Source organism: Pinus tabuliformis, chromosome 4_1 (assembly GCF_031772625.1).
Source record: "Pinus tabuliformis cultivar Carrire ecotype Pingquan chromosome 4_1, CPIR1, whole genome shotgun sequence".
NCBI lineage: Eukaryota > Viridiplantae > Streptophyta > Pinopsida > Pinales > Pinaceae > Pinus > Pinus tabuliformis.
In genome coordinates, this window is record NC_142303.1 from 112760977 (window position 1) to 112782873 (window position 21897).

Here is a 21897-nt window from a genome sequence, read left to right on the forward strand (position 1 = left end):
TATGTAGAGCTGCTAGTCCCACTAAGGCTGGTAGCTACCTTAGAAACAAATAAACTAAAAACTACTTTCGTTTTCCTTTATGAGAAATAGATGAGAGGGAAATAAGGAGACTAACCTCTGTCTTGCGCTTGGTTCCTTGCTAGATTCCTCTCCCTTTTGATAGATCTTTGCTACTCGCTTCCTCATCTACCCAGCTTCACAGGGCACCTATAGCATCAAAGCAGCATAATACTATCCAAGAACATAGATCTATTATCATAAACAATATAGGACCAGATGTATATTGACCACACAAATGCATAAAACATCAATCATACAAGAATGTGGAGGAAAACTTGAATAGCTTTATTGATAATTAAGAAAGAGCAAAGAGGATTACAACCAATTTTTCTGACCCAGCGTCATCCTCTCAGCAAGTAAGCCCTTCTTCACCTCATGAAAAGCTTAGATCACCCAACACTATGATATTGCACCAAGAAACCAGTAGCACTTCCTTACAAGATACAAAATTCCAGCCTCTAGATCTCTGGGATGAGGGATCCATATATAGATGTTTGCAAGGGGGGTGAGTCAGCTTTTGAGATTTGATTAGTGTCCTCTCTCTGATAGTTCTTGAATCCACTTGGAGATTGATGATCTCTTACTCATTCCTGGGCAAATGCAGAGAGGCAAGTGTCATAGGAGAAGTTTCTAGAAGATTCTTTGCTTCTCCACCTTGCAGATCGACCCTACCATTTGTCCACTCTCACCCATCGCACCCCATAGAAGGGCTTTCCAACATGCATCGCACTTACTTTGTGTATTTAGGTGGGATGCAATGCACTTTGACCATGGAGCAAGTGAAATGGTCCAGTTTTGACCAGTCCTGAGTAGTTTTTCATGGAGAACTTCTGGGAGAAGATGTAATCAGTTGACCTTTTTCTTTTAGGGGTTGGAACAACACTTTTAGGGACTTAAGAGCCCTTGTTTATGGACATTTATGACTGGGGTTGCAGTGCCCAAAAATGTCTATAACAAAGAGGACATTAGAACTGATCCTAGTGTAACGGTAGACACTTCTGTACCTAAAACAAATCCATCTAGAGTTTATCCAGAACCCATCGCAGTTCAAACCAAGGCTACATTTGAGCCAGCAGTTGTTCAAGAACCTCCCATTTAGATTGAAGTTCATTTAACTGAACATCTAGACGTTGAGTTTCAGTGTTCAGAAGGTGTCACCCCTCCAATATCTGTCACTGCAGAAACTATACCTTCTTCGGCTCTAGAAATATTTTACGGACCTGACGGTCTACCTCTTCCACCTGGTATGATTGCTATAGAGGAGATAGTAGAGGATCCCCCATCTAGTACCCCATTTCATTTTGGAACTGGGATTAATTTGTATCCTTCTACTCCTAAGTTTGGTTCTTTTAATCCTCCTTCATCGCAAGTTCCTGTCGAATCGCTTGGAGAGATTTTGGATAGACTAAACATGTCTGAGCAACCATCAACATCTAGGAATGTGTCATCTGATGCAGCTGCGGCAAAACCTTCTGCTGCTATTCCTACAATGTTTTCTGGTATACTTCAGTCATATTTATATGGTACACCATCTGTCCCAGCTAGTTATCAATCACTAGCTAAAGTCCACTCAGGGGCTGCTTTGGCACCATGGTCTACTCCTCTTTATTCATCTGAAGTCCCATATTGTTTTTCTTATGTTGAAACTCAGCAATTTGATCATGCATACTACTGTCAATATGGGTAAACCAATTTTCAAAGACCGATATATCCTTTAAACACTAGACGTGCGCCATACGGAGAGCAGTATGCCTATTCACTATTTCCTCCTCTGGAACAACCATATGAGAGTTTCCAACAATATTTAGGTCAAACTGGAATTACATCTAGTGGTTGGATACCAATACTGCCAGAACAACAACCGTTTGTATATCCAACACAACCGATCCGACCTGTGTCGAATATTCCCACTACACCTGCTATTACGACTGCGTCACAAACACAAGCACAGCCTATTGTGTCTCAACCTCAACCTGGTCCTTCTTCCTTGCAACCTCAAGTTTCGAGGTATAAGACTCAAATCTCTCAGGCTTTGATACAACAACCACTTGTCTCTACGGCTCAACCACAACCTTAGGTTAGTGCTTATTTATTTGGAACGACTCAGGTACCAATGGGTATTGTCAATATGCAACTTGGTAAATCTTCCGGTATTGGGAACAACAAATGGTCCAACAACCGTGGCTGGAATAATACCAAAAACTGCAATTCTAGCGAACCCAACCTCAGTTTGGACTTCATTTTCAAGCTCATACTGGATTTGGTCAATATCAAGCCTACCGAGGACCTGGGAAACAAGGATTTGTAGGTTATGGATAGCTGCATTTTCAAACCGGTTATTAACAACCACTCTATACTGGTTATGTCCAACAACCGTATCAAGGTTACCAACAATAGATGCCTTATGTTGGTATGCAAAGACCTACTGCTCAGGTGATTCCATATTATCCTGGGTATGCTCCACCCAACCTGAATCAGCAGTTTCCTTTTGTAGCAACTCTAGAATTACGAGATTTGAACTATCTAATGATTGATCCAATTGCATATGCCCCTTGGTGGCTGGCGATTCCTCATAAACGCCCCTCTGATATTCCTAAGTTCACTAGAAATCCAGGTGAAGATCCATAGAATAACGTAATGAATTTTCATTTGTGGTGCTCATCTAACACTCTGAACGATGATTCAATTAGACTTCACATTTTTCAGAGAATGCTTACTGGTCCACATTGATCTGAGGTTTCAAAACTTTTGAAGGCTTCAAATACCTCAGCAGTGTTGAATGATCCGTTTCCGAACCCAGAAACTCATATGGTTGCTACCGATAATGCTTCCACATCCCAAGTGCTTATGCTATCCCTCACAAACAAGCAAAATGATGTTTTGGTATCAACAAGGAGTAAAGATTATGGGAATACATCGTCATTGAACAACCGAGCTACTGATCAACCTAGTGCTTCAACAATGACTTCGCCAGAAGTTGTTCCACCCATTATTCTTGAATTAACTATAAAGTCGCCAAAGGGAGTCATACATAAATCGACATTTAATCCTCGTGCTCCAGCTAATCAAAATTATAATATAGTGGAGGATCTGGCTCAATCGCCATCCTCTATGTCGACACTTGAGGTATTGCAAAATTTTCCCTCCCAAAAGTAGGCTTTGTTATCAGCAATAGGTGGGATCGATCTAACGGATTCCAATATGGTAGTCTTTAATCTTACTGGATACAAACCATAATTACGAAATCGATTTCCTTATACAGGTAAAAGCCCCCAATAAAAATGTTCATCGAACCATCATTGACGAGGGGACATCGACCTGTATTATGTCAATGAGTTGCTGGAAAACTCCTGGTTCACCACCCTTATGATGATCACCAACAACACTAAAAGTGTTCGATGGAAGAACGTACACTCCATATGGGATTTTAAGTAGCTTGCAAGTTGAACTGGGGTGCAAGACAGTAGATATTGAAGTCAAGGTCATTGATGGACTCCTTTATTACAATATTTTACTAGGAAGGCCTTGGGTTTATGCTATGGCTACTGTTGTGTCTACACATTTTAAAAATATTGCATTTCCCTTCCAACGTGGAATCACAATCGTTGACCAACTAGCCTTTTTTGCTAATAGTTCACAAGCTACTGGAAGCATTCCATTGATCCATGGAAGTTCACAAACGCTTCAAAATCTTGGAGTAGGTCTCCTAAAAGACCCTTCTTTAATGGGTACTTTTGCCCTCTCGTCTCCATCTAGTTTCGCGGAAGTGGCCACAGTGGAAACATGTCACATGATCTCTTTTGCATCATCTGAGTTTAAGAAGAGTTCCGACTATTTTTAAAGTGATGATCATCGTGAGGAGTTGCCACCAAGCCCCATCGAATCATTGTAGCAATCAATATTTTGGGCTTGTGCGGCAAACCCAAGTCTGCATTCAACAAGTGTTTGGGTAGATAGGTCTTCAGAATATGGTACCTCTTCTGATCCTTGGTCTCGTATACATTCTACAGACAAAGGAATCATCCAATCAATGACGATAGGAGAGACGCCGTGGGAAGATTATCATCATCGTTCCCACCTTCGAGATGACAATGAAGATTATTCAAATGACCTCAATCACCCTTCAATTGTTGATTTTTTATAAAATTCTGTAAATATAGTAGCTTCCGAGTGAAATATGTCCGACATTGAAGAAACTATCGCCATCAATATTTCGACCAAACCTAATATTGTAGAGAATATTCACGTCGGCAAATCTTGTTCTCCATTAGAACTAGATAGCTATTGTGCTCTTTTTCGCGAATTCAGAGATGTCTTTGCATGGTCATATGAAGAAATGTCGAGCATTGACTCGAGAATTGTTGAACATGAGATTAAGATGTATCTAGATGTCAAACCAATACGATAATGGCTTTGACCTGTTCATCCAAAGAAAGCCACTGCCATTAAGGCAGAGGTTGAAAAACTTTTGCATGCTGGCTTCATTGACCATGTTCCTCTCACTGATTGGGTATCAAATATTGTTCATGTAATGAAAAAACAAGGAACGATTAGAGTGTGAATCGATTATAGGGATTTAAATCAATCATGTCCGAAGGACAACTATCCTACACCCTTTATCGACCATATTATTGATGAATGTGCCAGATGCGAAATCTTTTCATTCATGGATGGATTCTTAGGATATAATCAAATCAATATCCACCCATAGGACTAGTCAAAAAATGCATTTATATGTCTGTGGGGCACATTCGCATATCGTAAATTACCTTTTAGTTTGAAGAACGCAGGGGAAATTTTTCAGATGGCAATGAATTATGCCTTCCATGACATCAAACACATCGTTAAACCATATCTCGATGATCTGCTTGTTCATTCACAAAAACTAATTGATCATCCGCAACATTTGAGAGCCATATTTTTACGTTTCCGACACTACAAAATAAGACTCAATCCACACAAATGTGTGTTTTTTGTTGGTTCTAGTTGACTGCTTGGTTTTGTAGTTTCTAAGGACATAATTTGACTCAACCCATTTACGGTTCAGGAAATTCTTGACATGCCTCCACCTTCACGTTTGCTTCAGATTCAGAGACTCCAAGGGAAATCTAACTTTCTGAGGAGGTTCATTACAAATTATCCTAAGCTCGCTAAAGGTTATACACGTATTTTGAAGAAAGGGGTACCCTTCCATTGGGATCAGGTTGTGCAAGCTTCCTTTGATGCTCTCAAAGATTCCTTGATAAAAGCATCATTAATGTATGCTCCTGACTATCAAAAAGACTTCAACCTGTATCTCGTCGCTGTAGATACAACCATCGCTATGGTTTTAGTGCAAGAAGATGATGTTATTGAACATCCTATATATTATTTAAGTTGTAACCTTAATGATGCAGAAAGCAAGTACTCTTATGTTGAAAAGTTGGCTTTAGCATCCATTCAAGCAGTACAGAGATTTCGACACTATATGCTCCTTCACGAAACTACCATTGTGTCAGATTGCAACCCTATGACATACATTTTTTCACGTCAATTGCTAGGGGGCAAATATTCCAAATGGATAGTCATCTTGCAGGATTTTGATCTGGAATTCATCAAATCCAAATCAAAGAAGTATCTCATCTTTGCAGAGTTACTTTGCGACCTTCCCTCATCCTCCAATGATTTAACATCAGAACCACCAATCGTGGATGAGACTCTATTTTTGATATCGTCAAGTGATCCGTGGTATTGGGATATACTGATGTATCTCCAAACCAAAACTTTTAGGCCTAACACCTCTCGCTCTGAACAGTGAAGTATTCGATACCAAGCCAAAGATTACCTGATCCTTGGTGATACACTTTATTGTCATGGTGTCGATACGGTTTTATGAAGGTGCCTCATGCATGAGGAGGCCGAAAAAGTTTTGAATGATTGTCATTCAGGTGCTTGTGGGGGACATCAATCTGGTTATGCTACAACACAAAAGATCTTACGAGCTGGATAATTCTGGCCACCATATTCAAATATTGCATAATTGCAGTCAGAAGTTGCCATGCTTGTCAGATTTTTGATCACAAAACCAGATTACCACTTGCACCACTACATCCAGTCATTGTTGTTGGCCCATTCGCTAAATGGGGCATTGATTTCATGACATGTAACCCCACCTCGGCCGAAGGGCATGGGTATATTATAGTCGCTGTCGATTATTTTACAAAATGGGCGAAGGCGATGCCTACATTGAACAACAACGATGAAACGACCTTTTTTTCAATCATGTAGTTTCTAGATTTGGTGTTCCACAGGCTATAGTCACAGATCATGGGTCGCATTTTTGCAATCACATGATGATCAAATTAACTACCAAATTAGGACCGTCCCATCATAGTTCTACTCCATATTATCCGCAGGCTAACGGACAGGTTGAGGCAATCAACAAAATCCTTAAGTGCATGCTGTAGAGAATGATTGGAGTCGATAAACGGAATTGGCATTTAATCCTGTACTAAGCTCTCTGGGCATATAGGACTTCGGTGAGAAATGCGACTGGATTTATGCCCTTTCAGTTGGTGTATGGTCTGGAAGCAGTCTACCAATTCAGTGCGAAATCTCATCCCTCAAGCTTGCAATCGATCTGTGTTATAGACAATTTTGTGCCTTACAGCAACAAGCATGAATTGTCAATAATCCAAGGGATCCAAAGTTCCCTAAACATGATGTTCCTACCCCTAGAGGAACAAGGTCAACAAACCAACAGCTCTCAGATCAGTTCTCCACCTGAAAACACTCAAAAACAAGCAATCCTGAAATCAAAGCAGGTGCTCCACTAGGTTTCTGCACTGAAACTCAGTTGCTCCATGGTGTACCTGCGTTGCAAAGCAAGTGGAACAAAGGCCACCTGCGCTGAGCGAGATGGGACAAGTGGCACACTGAGTCATTGCTCTGGAATCTTCCAAAAATGACACTTGGATCAGGTATTTCGCCTTGTGATGAGTCAGAGGCTCTGTTTCTCCAAGTGGAAGCAAGGTTCTCCAAGTGGACTCAAGAACTGAAGATCAACTAAAGATTAACTGAAGAGAGAGAGGACACAAGGCAGCTACACATCAGTTGCAAGCTGACTCATCCTTTCTCAATTCATCTATATATTGAGCTCTCTCCTATGAGCTCAGGAGGCTGGAATTTTGTGCAAAGTAATGATATGCTGTTGGTTTCACTATAGAGCTATTGGGTGATTGCTTGAGAGAGGTGAAGAGGAGAAATTCTTCCTGCTGGGAGGTGTTGCTGGATTAGGACCTTCAATGGTTGTAACACTCTCAGAACCTTTACTTCGTCATTAATAAAAACTATTGAGGTTCTTCTATATGCTCTTGTTTCAATGATATATTGTAATGATTGTATATTTGATTTACACTAATCTATGAATCAGTTATGATTGCATGTTGCTTGTAGTTTCCTTCTTTGCTATTTTGCAGGATCTCATTGTAGCTGGGCTAGCAATAGAGCAAGGAGCTGGGAGCAAGCAGCCATAAAGAAGAGTTTGGATTCGACATTAAGCGCAAGGCAACGGTTAGTGCATTTATCTAATCTCTTTTGCTTTCATAAAGAAGTAAACCTTAAGTAGTTTTCTTTACAGTTGTTGCTAAGGTACTATCACCCTTAGAGTGGGATAGGGTCATCCGAGTCGGATACTTTTCCCTACAACAAACTGGCGACTCCGCTGGGGATCGTATCCATTTGATTGTGTTTGTAGTATTTTGCTATTCATTTCCTGAACAAAAGAGTACCAAATCGAAAAGCTTTTGACTATATCAAAAGCGAAGTAGAGGGCAGCTACTCTAGCTCATTTCGGAGCAAGTTCATGATTTGAAGAGCTGATCTACAAGGATCCTTGTAAGCTCTTAGTGATAGCTTTTCACCTTCCTTATCATCCCTTTGAGTGTGCTTGACTGATTGCTTCTGATTTGAGCAAAAACTGTGCATTTTTGAGAAAATTATGACCCGGAAACTGTGAAAACGCAACTCTCGTTTTCCAAAGCAGGTAGTACACAGGCTACCTGCTTTGCAACGCAGGTCCCGAAGGGGATACCTGCGCTGAGAGCCAGATTGGCTGTGCAGCACCTGCGTTGGCCCAAATTTGCCTAGTGCATTTGGGGTTTCCTCACTTTCTCTTGCCTGTTTTCACTTAGATTTTGCTGCTAGGTGTCAGTCTTGTACCTGTTCTGAAACCAATATTACTTGCCATCATTCTGCCTCTGTTATATAACGAAATTGTACTTTTTCTTTGTATTTCTTACTCATTTACAATTTCCCATAACGAAGAGTAAACTAGTCTTGCTTTTGGCCTCTTAGATCTGAACCTGTGTTAGGCATTTTGCTGGTCTAAAGAGTTAGCTTGTTTGCTGTCCATAGCTGATTAGTCATTTTACTTTCGTCATTATGGTTTGATTTCATGTATTTCCAGTGATTAAACAAGTGAATCTTAAGGTGTCTTTTGATTTTGGACAAGATTGTTTACTTTCGCTTTAAATCGAAATCAAAGTTATATAACAACTTTCTTTTTTGTAACATCAACATTAAGAAAGGGAAAAGAAAATACATGCATTGTGCATTTTGCATTTGAAAAAGTTTGCATGATGATTTAGGAGAAAGTGCATTAGTTTGTGCTGTATGAGCTGTGTGAAAAGAATTTGCCTTTCTTCTCCCTCAGTAGTTAAGATTTTCATCAGTCAAAAAGATTTGAAAAAGCTTGCTTCTCATCTTAGGCTGCATTTAGGAATTTGTCATATACATCTCGTGGTGAACCTTGAAAGGAAAACTTTAAAAAAGATCAACTTAAAATATACTGAATGAACCTAACAACGCATTGTAACATAATGCAAACATCTAGAGGTCTAGGTAGAGACGTGTTCCGGCGTCGTTAAACATAGTGACTGTCGATTTCTACGAAGGTGGGTGATTCCTCCTGAGAGTCGGTGGCACTAATACGGACTTGTGCTCCCACGTACCGTCGCGTATATATTGGGAGACCCCTATAGGAAATTATCCTTTATCCATAGGAAGCCGTGTTGGCCGCCCTACTGATCGCGATGCAGTGAACACAGCATTCACGAAGATCGACCACCCGTACCGTAAAATGTATTCTGTGGTTTCGCGAAAGGTTTGGCACACCCTTTGCCTAGATCTCCAGAGCAGTTTCTTTTGGCCCTTTTCAAACTCTATAACTGAAAATGTCCAACCGAGCATTTGTCACTTCGGGCTCGTTAATACATCGAAGGAGACTAGAGTCATCTTTAGCTTTTTCTCGACTCTTAAAACATGAAAAAGCGAAGTTATGTTTAAAAGCGTCTAATAAAATTCATTCAAATCAGAAACACAATTTCTCCCCTTTATATTTTAGTTGATCGAGTAATCCGCAATCGTGGAAGAAAGTCAATTGAATATCCGTCGTTCTCGGAGGCTTGTGAGTCAACCATCTTTGTCTCCGGAATCGAAAACAATCCGGGCAAAGCGAACTCGTCGAACCAGTTCAGAATCTCCTTTAAAAGTTAGAACAAGTGTTCCAACAACATCTGAGATTCTGGTCACTCCAAACATTTTCGGAAACCCTGCCTCCATAGAAGAAGTTCAACCGCCACAGAGGGACAGTAATACTGATCCTAGTCTGGGGGCAAATACTTGTATGACTGAACCAGTTCCATCTGTAACTGGTCCAGAGAGTTTTGTTCCTCAAACATCTGTCGCTTTTGATACAACCCCTTCTTCGGCACCGGAAATCTTTTACGGACCTGACGGTCTTCCTTTTCCACCTGGTCTGATTGCGATAGAGGAAATTATAGAGGAACCGCAAGTATCCACTCCAATTCAGTTTGGAGTAGGGGTCACTCTATTTCCTGCTACAACAAAAGTTTTTCCATCACCAGTGGAAGTTCCTGTAGAATCACTAGGCGATCAATTGGATAGACTAAAAATGTCTGAACAACTGTCAACATCTAGGACTGTGTCAAATGACACGGCAACGGTAGAATTACCTGCTGCAAATCCAACAATGTTCGTCGGCATACCATCTGTCCCAACTAACTCTCAATCGCTAGAAGGAGTCCACCAAGAGACTATCTCGACAGTATGGTCTGTTCCTGTTTGTTCTGGAGTAATGTCTGGTAACTCTCATGGTGAGACTCATCAAATTGACCCTTTTGGGAATCTAATTAGGCCATCCAGTCCTCCAGGACAATCAATAGCCTTGAGTTTTGGATTGCTACCGTATGGGGGGCAGTATGCCTTTTCATTACCCCCTCCGGGAGGGTACCCATACGGGAGTTCTCAACCTTATTCAAGTTATGGTGGAATTGCAATGAATAGTTGGGTACCTATGCTATCCCAGCCACCAAGAGTTGTATATTCTATGCAACAGTGTGTACCTGTGACAAACATCCCAACTACACCGGCTATTGTGACCGTGTCGCAAGTTCAAACAATGCCTGTTGTATGTCAACCTCAGATTTCTCAGGTTCTCATGCAACAGCCCCTTGACCCTGTGACCCAACCACAATCGCCTACTGGTGGGGCAACACAAGTACAGTCGGGTACAACTACCCCACATCTTGGTCCAATGGTTAGTATAGCGCAACAACCCATGGTGTCGCAACCGTGGATAGTGCAATACCAACAGCCGCAATTCCAACAAGTGTACTAGGGTTCTGAACAGCAAATCTTTGCGAATACGGGACAACCATATATTCAAAATGGTCAAAATCAACCACTTTATAGTGGTCAAGTCCATCAACCGTATCAATCATACCAACATCAACTCCATTATGCTGGTATGCAAAGACCAACTGTTCAGGCGATTCCATCGTATCCTGGTTACGCTTCACCTAACTTGAATCAACAGTTACCATTCGTGGCGACTTTAGAGTTGCCTGATTTACATCGGTTAACCAATTATCCAATTGCTTACGCCCCATGGTGGCCAGTGATTCCGCACAAACTTCCATCCGACATTCCTAAATTCAATGGAAATCCAGGTGAAGACCCGTCGAATCATGTGATGACATTTCATCTATGGTGTTCGTCGAACACTTTAAATGACGATTCGATAAGGCTTCGCCTCTTTCAGAGGACATTGACAGGTCCAGTGGCAAAATGGTATATAGAATTGCCTAGAGCTTCGTTCGACAATTTTAGCTCCCTTTCCACGACATTCTTAACCCACTTTCAATTACCAATAAGGTACGAAACGGGAACAGAGATATTGACCAACTTCAAATAGACAACCGCAACTCATATATCAGATCATATACATGAGTGGCGACGTCGACGAAGAATGGTTAAAACATACGTTCTTGATCAGCTTTTAGCTGAGTGGTTTATAAAGTCGTTACTTCCGGCCATAACGGAAGATGTGGCAAAGGGAGGAGTCGTAACAGAAGAGCAGGTTATCGCTCGTGCACAATATTTGGACTTAGTATATACTCAGTCCGGCACGCTCTATGACAAAATACCAGACGCCCCTAGACTAGAGTTTTCAATCCCTCCTCCTCCTAAATCAAATAGTGACTCTCATGCCGGTGATGGCGTGATTGGCACGGCAAACACGAATCCGAAAAAGACCCATCAAAAGAAGGCCCGTAAGGATTCGAATCAAAATGCGCATGAAGAAGTTCTTGCTTCGGAAGTAAATGCCGTATCGACAGATAAGGGCAAAGAAACCAATCAACCAGGAAGCAAGAAGAAACAAAACCAAGGGAAGAAGAATAAACAAGGTGAGTCATCTCCTAAGAAAAATTCTTCAAACCCTCCTGGGAATAGGAAACGGTATCCATGTCAAATATGCGATGACAAAGATCACAAAACTAAGGATTGCCCATTCAAAGCTGAGCTAAAGAGGTTCTTTAAAAGTCCTCATACCTCAACTGTGTCAAGTGATCAATTTCCTAACCCAGGTCAAAATCTGGTTGATAGTGGAAACGCTTCCCAATCTAAAGTGCTTATGTTGTCGGTTTCAAAACAGCAAAATGATGCTTTGATTTCGACAAGGAACAAAGATTACGGGAACCCAGAGGTGTCGAACGATAAAGGTAAAGATCAACCTAGCAGTTCGACAACAACTTCGGCAGAAGTCGTACCCCCCATCACGCATGAATTAACAATAAAACCGCCAAAGGGAGTAGTGCACAAGTCGACCTTTAATCCTCGTGCCAGAGCGGCACAACATTATAACATAGTGGAAGATTTGGCGCAATCGCCATCTGCTATGTCGACTCTTGAGGTACTACAACATTGCCCATCCCAAAGGCAGGCATTGTTATCAGCAATTGGTGGGGTGGATCCTAAAGATTCCAATCTAGTGTCCTTTGATCACAAAGGTTATGATCCTCAGTTACCAGCTCAACTAGCTTTCCTCGTCCAAGTGAAAGCCCTCAACAAAACAGTTCATAGAACGATTATCGATGAGGGGGCATCGACATGTATTATGTCGATGAGTTGCTGGAAGACTTTAGGATCTCCAACCTTGTCGCGATCATCGACAACATTAAAAGCATTCGACGGAAGGATATATACCCCTTACGGTATCCTTAGTAACCTGAAAGTTGAACTAGGGGGCAAAACAATAGAAATAGATGTTGAAGTCATTGATGGCAATCTTGACTATAACATCCTACTGGGAAGACCATGGATTTATGCCATGCAAGCTGTTGTGTCGACTTATTTTAGGAAGATCGCATTCCCCTTTGAAGGAGGGATTACGGTCGTCGATCAACAAAACTTCCTCCCTAATGGTTCACAAGTTACAGGAAGCGTTCCCATGATCCATGGCAGCGACCGGTCGATTCAAGGTATTGGAGTAGGTCTGTTGAAAGATCCCACTATGATGGGAACTTTCGCGCTACCACCTCCTATTTGCATAGGAAATGTACCATTTGTAGCAACATGCAATATGGTATCCACCTTGAAAGTCACAGAAGGCAGAGTCGCTATGGATCATTCGATGGTTTTGCCACCAAGCCCCATTGAAATATTGTAGCAATCAATGTTTCAGGCCTGGGAGGCGAACCCCAATCAGAGCTCATCGAGCGTTTGGGTAGATAGATCTAGAGAAAATGGTACCCCATTAGATCCTTGGTCAAAAGTACATGGGACTGACGAAGGAATCTTACAATCAATGATGATTGAGGGGGCACCATGGAATGACCACCACCATCGTTCCCTTCTTCCAGAATATGAAGAAGATACTCAAAAAGATCTTTACCACCCTTCAGTCTTTGAATTCCTAACAAATACTGTAAACACGGTGGATTCCGAGCGAAACATGTTCAATATTGAAGAGACTATAGCCATAAATATCTCGACCAAAACAGGTGTTGTAGAGAATATTCATGTTGGCAAAGGTTGTTCCCCTTCAGAACTGGAAATATATAACGCTCTTTTTCGCGAATTTAGAGATGTCTTTGCTTGGTCATATGATGAAATGCCAGGCATCGACTCGAGTATCGTTGAACATGAAATTAAAATGTATCCTGATGTCAAACCAGTAAGGCAACGGCTTCGACAGGTTCACCCTAAGAAGGCCGCTGCCATTAAGGCAGAAGTTGAGAAACTTCTCCATGCGGGATTCATCTACCCGGTTCCACTAACTGATTGGGTATCGAATATTGTACCTGTTATGAAAAAACAAGGAACAATACGAGTGTGCGTCGATTATAGGGACGTAAATCAAGCTTGTCCAAAGGACAACTACCCTACACCCTTCATCGACCAGATAATTGATGAATGCGCCGGATGTGAAATCTTTTCCTTTATGGACGGATTCTCCGGGTATAATCAAATTAATATCCGCCCGCAGGACCAGTCGAAGACTGCATTTATATGTCCGTGGGGCACATTCGCTTATCGAAAATTACCCTTTGGTTTAAAGAACGCAGGGGCGACATTTCAGAGGGCTATGAATTATGCCTTCCATGACATCAAGAGCATTGTTCAACCATATCTCGACGATCTTCCGGCTCATTCGCGAAAGCGGACTGATCATCCGCAGCATCTAAGAGCGATATTTCTACGTTGCCGACACTACAAGATAAGACTCAATCCGCACAAATGTGTATTTTGCGTCGGTTCTGGTCGTTTACTTGGCTTTGTAGTCTCTAAAGATGGGATTCGTCTCGACCCCTGTAAGGTTCAGGCAATCATCAATTTGCCTCCACCTTCGAATTTGCTTCAGATTCAGAAACTCCAAGGGAAAGCAAACTTTCTGACGAGGTTCATTTCGAATTACGCAGAACTTGCTAAAGGTTATACACGTCTTTTGAAAAAAGATGTACCCTTCGATTGGGACCAGGTTGCGCAAGCTTCCTTTGACGCTTTGAAAGAATCTCTAATAAAAGCATCATTAATGTACGCCCCAGATTACCTTAGGGATTTTAACCTGTATCTAGCTGCAGCAGATACAACCATTGCGATGGTTTTGGTTCAAGAAGTCGTTGGAATTGAACATCCTGTATATTATTTAAGTAAAAACTTAAATGATACAGAAAGTAAATATTCTTACGTTGAAAAGCTAGCGCTTGCTGCTGTTCAAGCGGTACAGAGATTTCGACACTATATCCTCTTTAGGAAAACTACCATTCTGTCAGATTGCAACCCCATGACTTATATACTGTCGCGACAGTTGCTGGGGGGCAAGTATTCCAAATGGATAGCGATCCTTCAAGAGTTTGATCTGGAATTTGTGAAATCCAAGTCAAAGAAAGCTCTGGTATTCGCAGAATTATTATGCGATCTCCCAACATCGTCCAACGACGAAACTTCCAAAGAGTCAATCGTGGACGAGACTCTATTTCTGATATCTGCAAGCGATGAATGGTATGGGGATATAATCATCTATCTCCAAACCCAAAAGTTCCGGCCTGACACCTCACACTCCGAACAGAAACGTATACGATACCAAGCAAAAGACTACATGATCGTCGGTGATACTCTTTACCGTCGTGGTATCGATACCGTTCTGAGGAGGTGTCTCACCCATGAAGAAGCCGAAAAAGCCTTGAATGAGTGTCATTCAGGCGCGTGTGGGGGGCATCAATCAGGTTTGGCTACAGCCCAAAATATATTAAGAGCAGGATATTTTTGGCCAACAATGTTCAAAGATTGCATAATCGCAGTCAGAAGTTGCCATTCCTGCCAAATCTTTGATAGCAAAACCAGAAGACCGCCCGCACCCCTACAACTAATAGTTGCAGTTGGGCCTTTCGCCAAATGGGGCATCGATTTCATGCAATGTAACCCCACCTCGACCGGGGGGCATGGGTATATTATAGTCGCAGTAGACTATTTTACCAAGTGGGCCGAGGCGATGCCTACATTGGACAATACTGGTGAAACAACTGCCCTTTTCTTTTTCAATCATGTAGTCGCCAGGTTCGGCGTACCCCAGGCTATAGTTACAGATCATGGATCGCATTTCCGCAATCACATGATGGTCGAATTAGCTGCCAAACTAGGGCTATCTCACGACAGCTCTACTCCGTATTATCCACAAGCCAACGGACAAGTTGAAGCAATCAACAAAGTCCTGAAGTGTATGTTGTAAAGGATGATCGGAGTTCATAAAAGAAGATGGCACCTAATCCTGTATGCAGCCTTGTGGGCCTACCGAACCTCGGTAAGAAACGCGACCGGATTCACACCTTTCCAATTGGTGTACGGTCTAGAAGCAGTCTTACCAATCCAGTGTGAAATTTCGTCGCTTAAACTCGCAATTGATCTCCTCCCCGGAACTTCGGAAGAAGAGGCTCGTTTCTTGGAATTAATCCAGTTGGATGAAACCCGTCGTGATGCCGCTTTGGCTAACGAAGCCCATAAGAAACGAGTCAAAGCTCAGTTCGACAAAAATGTCAAACCCCGTGTCTTCTTAGAAGGTGATTTGGTCTTACTTTATGACCAAGAATCCGATAAATTAGGAGCAGGTAAATTCAATTCCTTATGGATGGGCCCCTATATTGTTAAAAGAGTGTTAGCAAAAGGAGCCTACGAGTTAATAGATTACGACGGAATTCCACTGGCATAGCCCCGGAATGGGCTGTACCTCAAGCGTTACTATGCTTAAATAGTAACCTGCATGCTTTTGTTGTATTTTGTTTTCGCCAAAGTTCTTGTTCTGGTTGAGTGATTCCCCTTTTTCATTCGTTGCAGATGTCAAACCTTATGGAGACATGTGTTGGATATGCCGACGGAGCGAGTCGTAGTTCGCAGAACCTATCCTCCGTAGCATGGGCCATTTTTTATCCAAGCGGCGAGTTAGTAAGTTTCAGAGGTGTATGTATTGGGCAATCAACGAATAACATCGCTGAATATAGCGCGTTGATAGAACTACTCTCTGATGCCATCACACGAGGCATACGCCGACTAATTGTCAGGCTAGACTCACAGCTCGTAGTACTACAACTCAATGGTATATATTCTGTTCGTAATCCAGCTATTTATCGCATGTTCCTAAGAGTAAAGATCTTGGAAAGACGATTTGATTCAATTCAATATCAACACATTTCAAGAAATCTAAACACATTAACTGACTCATTGGCAAACTATGTGTTAGATAGACATTTGCAACATTTATAAAAAGGACACATCATAAAAAGTGTACATATGAATCATCCAAATCAACCAGAATAAGACTCGAAAATCAAAATATCTATATAAGCTGTTCATAAAGTTCATACATAATGTCCTGTAACCGAGACAAAAATTGGTCATATGACCTAAAAACTCAAAATGCTAGGGGGCACCATAGCCTAGTGATGCTCCTGATAGTAAGCCACAGTCTGTGCTATCATGCGCAGAAGACGGGTCCATCATCTAGGCACACCGATAGTATGCTGCTGCATCGGTAAAGGTAACTCGTCAATCTGTACATCCGGAAGACCACGGGTAAGGTTCTCAACCTGACCCTGCACAGCTGTAAGGGTCTCTGTGTCACTAAGATCACGGATAATAACTCTCCGAGTAGGCTCCTCTGCCGGAGCGGGTGGTCTCAGACGAACTGCCGGACGAACAGGACCGACATCTGCAAGCGCACATGAGTTCAATTAAAGTCTCGAGAGAATAAAGCACAAGAACATTATGAATGAAAACAATGAACAGTAATATGGTTGAAGTTCTTACCGGTAGCATCCCACTGAGCACCATCTGGCAGTACCATATCCGGATCACCCCAGAAATCCATACCAACATATGGGTACTCGGAAAAAGCCATCTCCTGGCGATCGAACCACCTGAAGAAAGCAGCATTGAAATAAATCTGGGATTGACCTGCATGCCTGGACATGTGATCGACCCATCGCTGCATACGTGGCTCGGTAGGAGAAGGCACTCCGAGATCAATGTACTGAGGTTGCATCAGAGGGATCTTCTCCAAGGCGAAGGCAGTCAGAATCGAACCAAAACCAAAGTTCTTCAGCTTCCCGTCCTTCACCTTGTTCAATTGATTTTTCATCTGACTAAGCACTGCATCACTCCAGTTGAAGATTTTCGGTTGGAGACATTCCAAGGCGTGCTGCATATGAGACCTGTTGGCAACATGTAAAGATGCGCTACCGGCCATCCTACCAAGAGTATACAGAATGGACCTGAAAGGCCTGCTAGTAACATCACGGATAACCACCTTGCCGTCTCTGCTCGGCTAGGACCCCTCCCTGCAATACTGGCGAACATAATCTCTCACGGAATCATTCCCCCGAACTGTACCTGATAAAGAAATGGGGGCACCCCGCCTTGACAGGCCAGTCAAGAAGTAAATATTTGTCACAGTCAATGGAATAGGTTTGTTCCTGATCTGGAATACTTGGTTAACAGGATCCCAAGCATCAAGCCAATAATGCAGTAGTGAAATCTGTGCTCTCATGCTAGAGATACGGAAAAACTTCAGTAAACCACAGTCTCGTAATGCGCCCACCATAACAGGATCATGAAGGGCAATCATATCTTCTTCTTCGTGTTCTCGTTCTCACCATGTTAGGGCCATCTTGTTCAAGAATCCCTGCAAAACAAACAAGAGAATGAGTCAGCTCCTGAAATTGATGAAAAAACTGGCGAAAATTTCATCAAAATCTGTAAAAAATTGTTGCTTTTATGCCCCAAAGCAGGTGCCCAGTGTACTACCTGCGTTGGGGGACAAGCTGCCTTCAAGCAGCTTGGATCCCAACGCAGTTTTCGAATGAGGAACCTGCGTTGATCAGAGGGCGCCCTGGCAAAACCCCAGAGGCTCAATAGAACAGCAAAACAGGCATAAAACAGGAAAATGAAACCATGAAAATGAAGAGCTAAGGTTTAGCTCCTACCTGGTCCAAACGGCGCCGAAAATCGTCCGCAGAATCTCCCGGAATCAGCTGATGAAAATCGAGGGGAAAGAGGCTCCTCCAAAGCTCCAACAAGAAAAATGCAAATGAAATGGTAAAATGAGAGGTAAAACCCTTTTTATTTGCTTTCTTATGTAATTCAAGGTAAATATTAATGTGTTAATCTCATTTTCAAGTAAATATTACCCATTTCTAACTAGTTTGTTGTAGCAAATTGAAAATGCAGTGCTATCAATGAAAAAGAGAAGCTAATTATGGTAAAAATCAAAAGTAAACCATATAATTGAGCAAGGTTTGAACGCATTCAAGCTCGTTAAAAAATGAACTGCCCCTTTAAGTTTAAGGGACATATGCCTCGTCTGCATTATTATGCTGGGGGCATCCATAATCGAGCAGTTTTTGTACAGAGTTCATGCTCGTTATTAAATAAACATAAATTGTGAGCAATCTTTCCCTACAGTTCAAGCTCACCCAGAAAAAATGAACCGGTAAATAACCTTGAGAAATGTAACCTTTGATAGCCATATTAAAAGCCCTTGGTCGTGTTTATATGCCATCACCTCCATCCGTTCATTTGGCCAATCGTTCATCTCCATATGTTTGTTTACCCATTTTGAGGAACAGTTGCGAAGAGTGATTTCACTTAGCCATCCTTGTGACACTGCCTGATTGGAAAATTCCAACCTGTACCTGGAATCTGTTGCTATCCCTGTTTATCACTCGTTCCTCAAAAGACGAGTCTTCTTTGAGCTCTTTTCACTGACTCGTAAAATATGAAAAGTTTGCCGAGTTTTGGCCTTCCAGCTCGTTAAAAAGACCGGAAGAGCTATCCCTCCTCTAGATTTTAATCTTTTTGGACCTGAGGGATTATTGCACAAAAAGACCGAGCGCTTGTTTTGTTCGGCTCGTTAAAGAAATCGAAAATTCATCCCTTTTGTATTGTTTTATACTTTTTCGGACTTAAGGGATTAGATGACGAAAAAGGAATTTTGGAGTTAACTTTCCGTACCTTTTCAAACTCTCTAAAAATAAAAAGGATCGAGTTTTCCTTGTCGTTAGACTTGTTAAAATGATTAAATAGCGACAAACTTGTCTTTAGACGAGAACGAGTTTCCCTATCGCTAGGCTCGTTAAAACATAGCGATGGGCTTGCCCGAAGGGCAGGTTATAGAACAAGCATATGTTATCCTCCTCAAGCTTGACAAAAATAAAGAGGTACTGGTCAACAATGACTGGGGAAAAATTGGGAGAACCTCACAGCATTAATGGTAGCAAGTCGCTCTTGAACATGACACTTTGTCCTCCGTATCACATCGGGTTGGGTTGTTTCATTCACCGGTCTCATAACCATGGTCCTCGCCACACCATCCACAATTGGGGTAATGCTACCAATCCATCACATCAGTGTCGTTATATGTTCAAGAGATATGGTTCTGCAAAGAGTCAACCGTGTCCCATCCACTGCCATACATTGTCCTTCATCCATTTCATGACCGCCACCCTGAATCATACATCACAGTTTGTTTTCACCTCATCACAATCACTAGCTCCGTTCTGTGTCACTGATGTGGGATTCATTAAGGCCCTCCTTTGACGGATCACTCTTTGTCGACATCAGCTCATTATCCAAGGAGTTGATCTAGGAACACCCCCTTCAGTACTTTGAAGCTTGCATGCCTCAATGGCAAGTTTCTCACTTCCGGCGACAGGTACACATCAATGACCTTCGACCAGAAGATTTTGCATGGTGGTCGACGCCAAGTCCTTTATTCCCACCATGTGAATTGTACTGCCGTACCTTGAGGGTCATCATCCTTATCGGTGATTCCTCTCGCGCTTGTTAACGGTTTACATCATTGACCGGTAATCAAGCAATGTCTTTCCATGTTCAACTTCAAAAAATTCTCACATGGATCGACTTGTACATCGAGTGAAGATCGGAAGAGATTGAAGACCCCGGATATAGTTTCATCCATCCGGGCTGCGATATATATTCAGGACATAAAGACATTTGATATGTACATCATTACAGCAGATGATCATCCTTCTCAAAAGATGATAATTTCAGTAGAGAATTATCGGTCTACAATCAGACGATCGTCTGTTCTATGTACCAAAATGTATTTATAAAGCTGAGCATGGGAATGCCCGCCTCAGCTAGATCATGAAAATGTATGAAAAATAATGTATTGTATTGTATCTTATTACAGGACACTTCTCAGCAGATTGAATGAACTTCGGATCCTCTCAATAAATCATTTCACCCGATAAACGACCTCATACTTTAGGGGGCATCTGTTATAGACAATTTTGTGCCTTACAGCAACAAGCATGAATTGTCAATAATCCAAGGGATCCAAAGTTCCCTAAACATGATGTTCCTACCCCTAGAGGAACAAGGTCAGCAAACCAACAGCTCTCAGATCAGTTCTCCACCTGAAAACACTCAAAAACAAGCAATCCTGAAATCAAAGCAGGTGCTCCACTAGGTTTCTGCGCTGAAACTCAGTTGCTCCATGGTGTACCTGCGTTGCAAAGCAAGTGGAACAAAGGCCACCTGCGCTGAGCGAGATGGGACAAGTGGCACACTGAGTCATTGCTCTGGAATCTTCCAAAAATGACACTTGGATCAGGTATTTCACCTTGTGATGAGTCAGAGGCTCTGTTTCTCCAAGTGGAAGCAAGGTTCTCCAAGTGGACTCAAGAACTGAAGATCAACTAAAGATTAACTGAAGAGAGAGAGGACACAAGGCAGCTACACATCAGTTGCAAGCTGACTCATCCTTTCTCAATTCATCTATATATTGAGCTCTCTCCTATGAGCTTAGGAGGCTGGAATTTTGTGCAAAGTAATGATATGTTGTTGGTTTCACTATAGAGCTATTGGGTGATTGCTTGAGAGAGGTGAAGAGGAGAAATTCTTCCTGCTAGGAGGTGTTGCTGGATTAGGACCTTCAATGGTTGTAACACTCTCAGAACCTTTACTTCTTCATTAATAAAAACTATTGAGGTTCTTCTATATGCTCTTGTTTCAATGATATATTGTGATGATTGTATATTTGATTTACACTAATCTATGAATCAGTTATGATTGCATGTTGCTTGTAGTTTCCTTCTTTGCTATTTTGCAGGATCTCATTGTAGCTAGGCTAGCAATAGAGCAAGGAGCTGGGAGCAAGCAACCATAAAGAAGAGTTTGGATTCGACATTAAGCGCAAGGCAACGGTTAGTGCATTTATCTAATCTCTTTTGCTTTCATAAAGAAGTAAACCTTAAGTAGTTTTCTTTACAGTTGTTGCTAAGGTACTATCACCCTTAGAGTGGGATAGGGTCATCCGAGTCGGATACTTTTCCCTACAACAATCTGCTTCCCGAAACTTCTGAAGAAGAGACTCGTTTCTTGGAATTAATCTGTCTGGATGAAACCCATCGTGATGCCACATTGGCTAATGAATCACATAAGAAACACATCAAGGCACAATATGACAAAAATGTTAAGCCT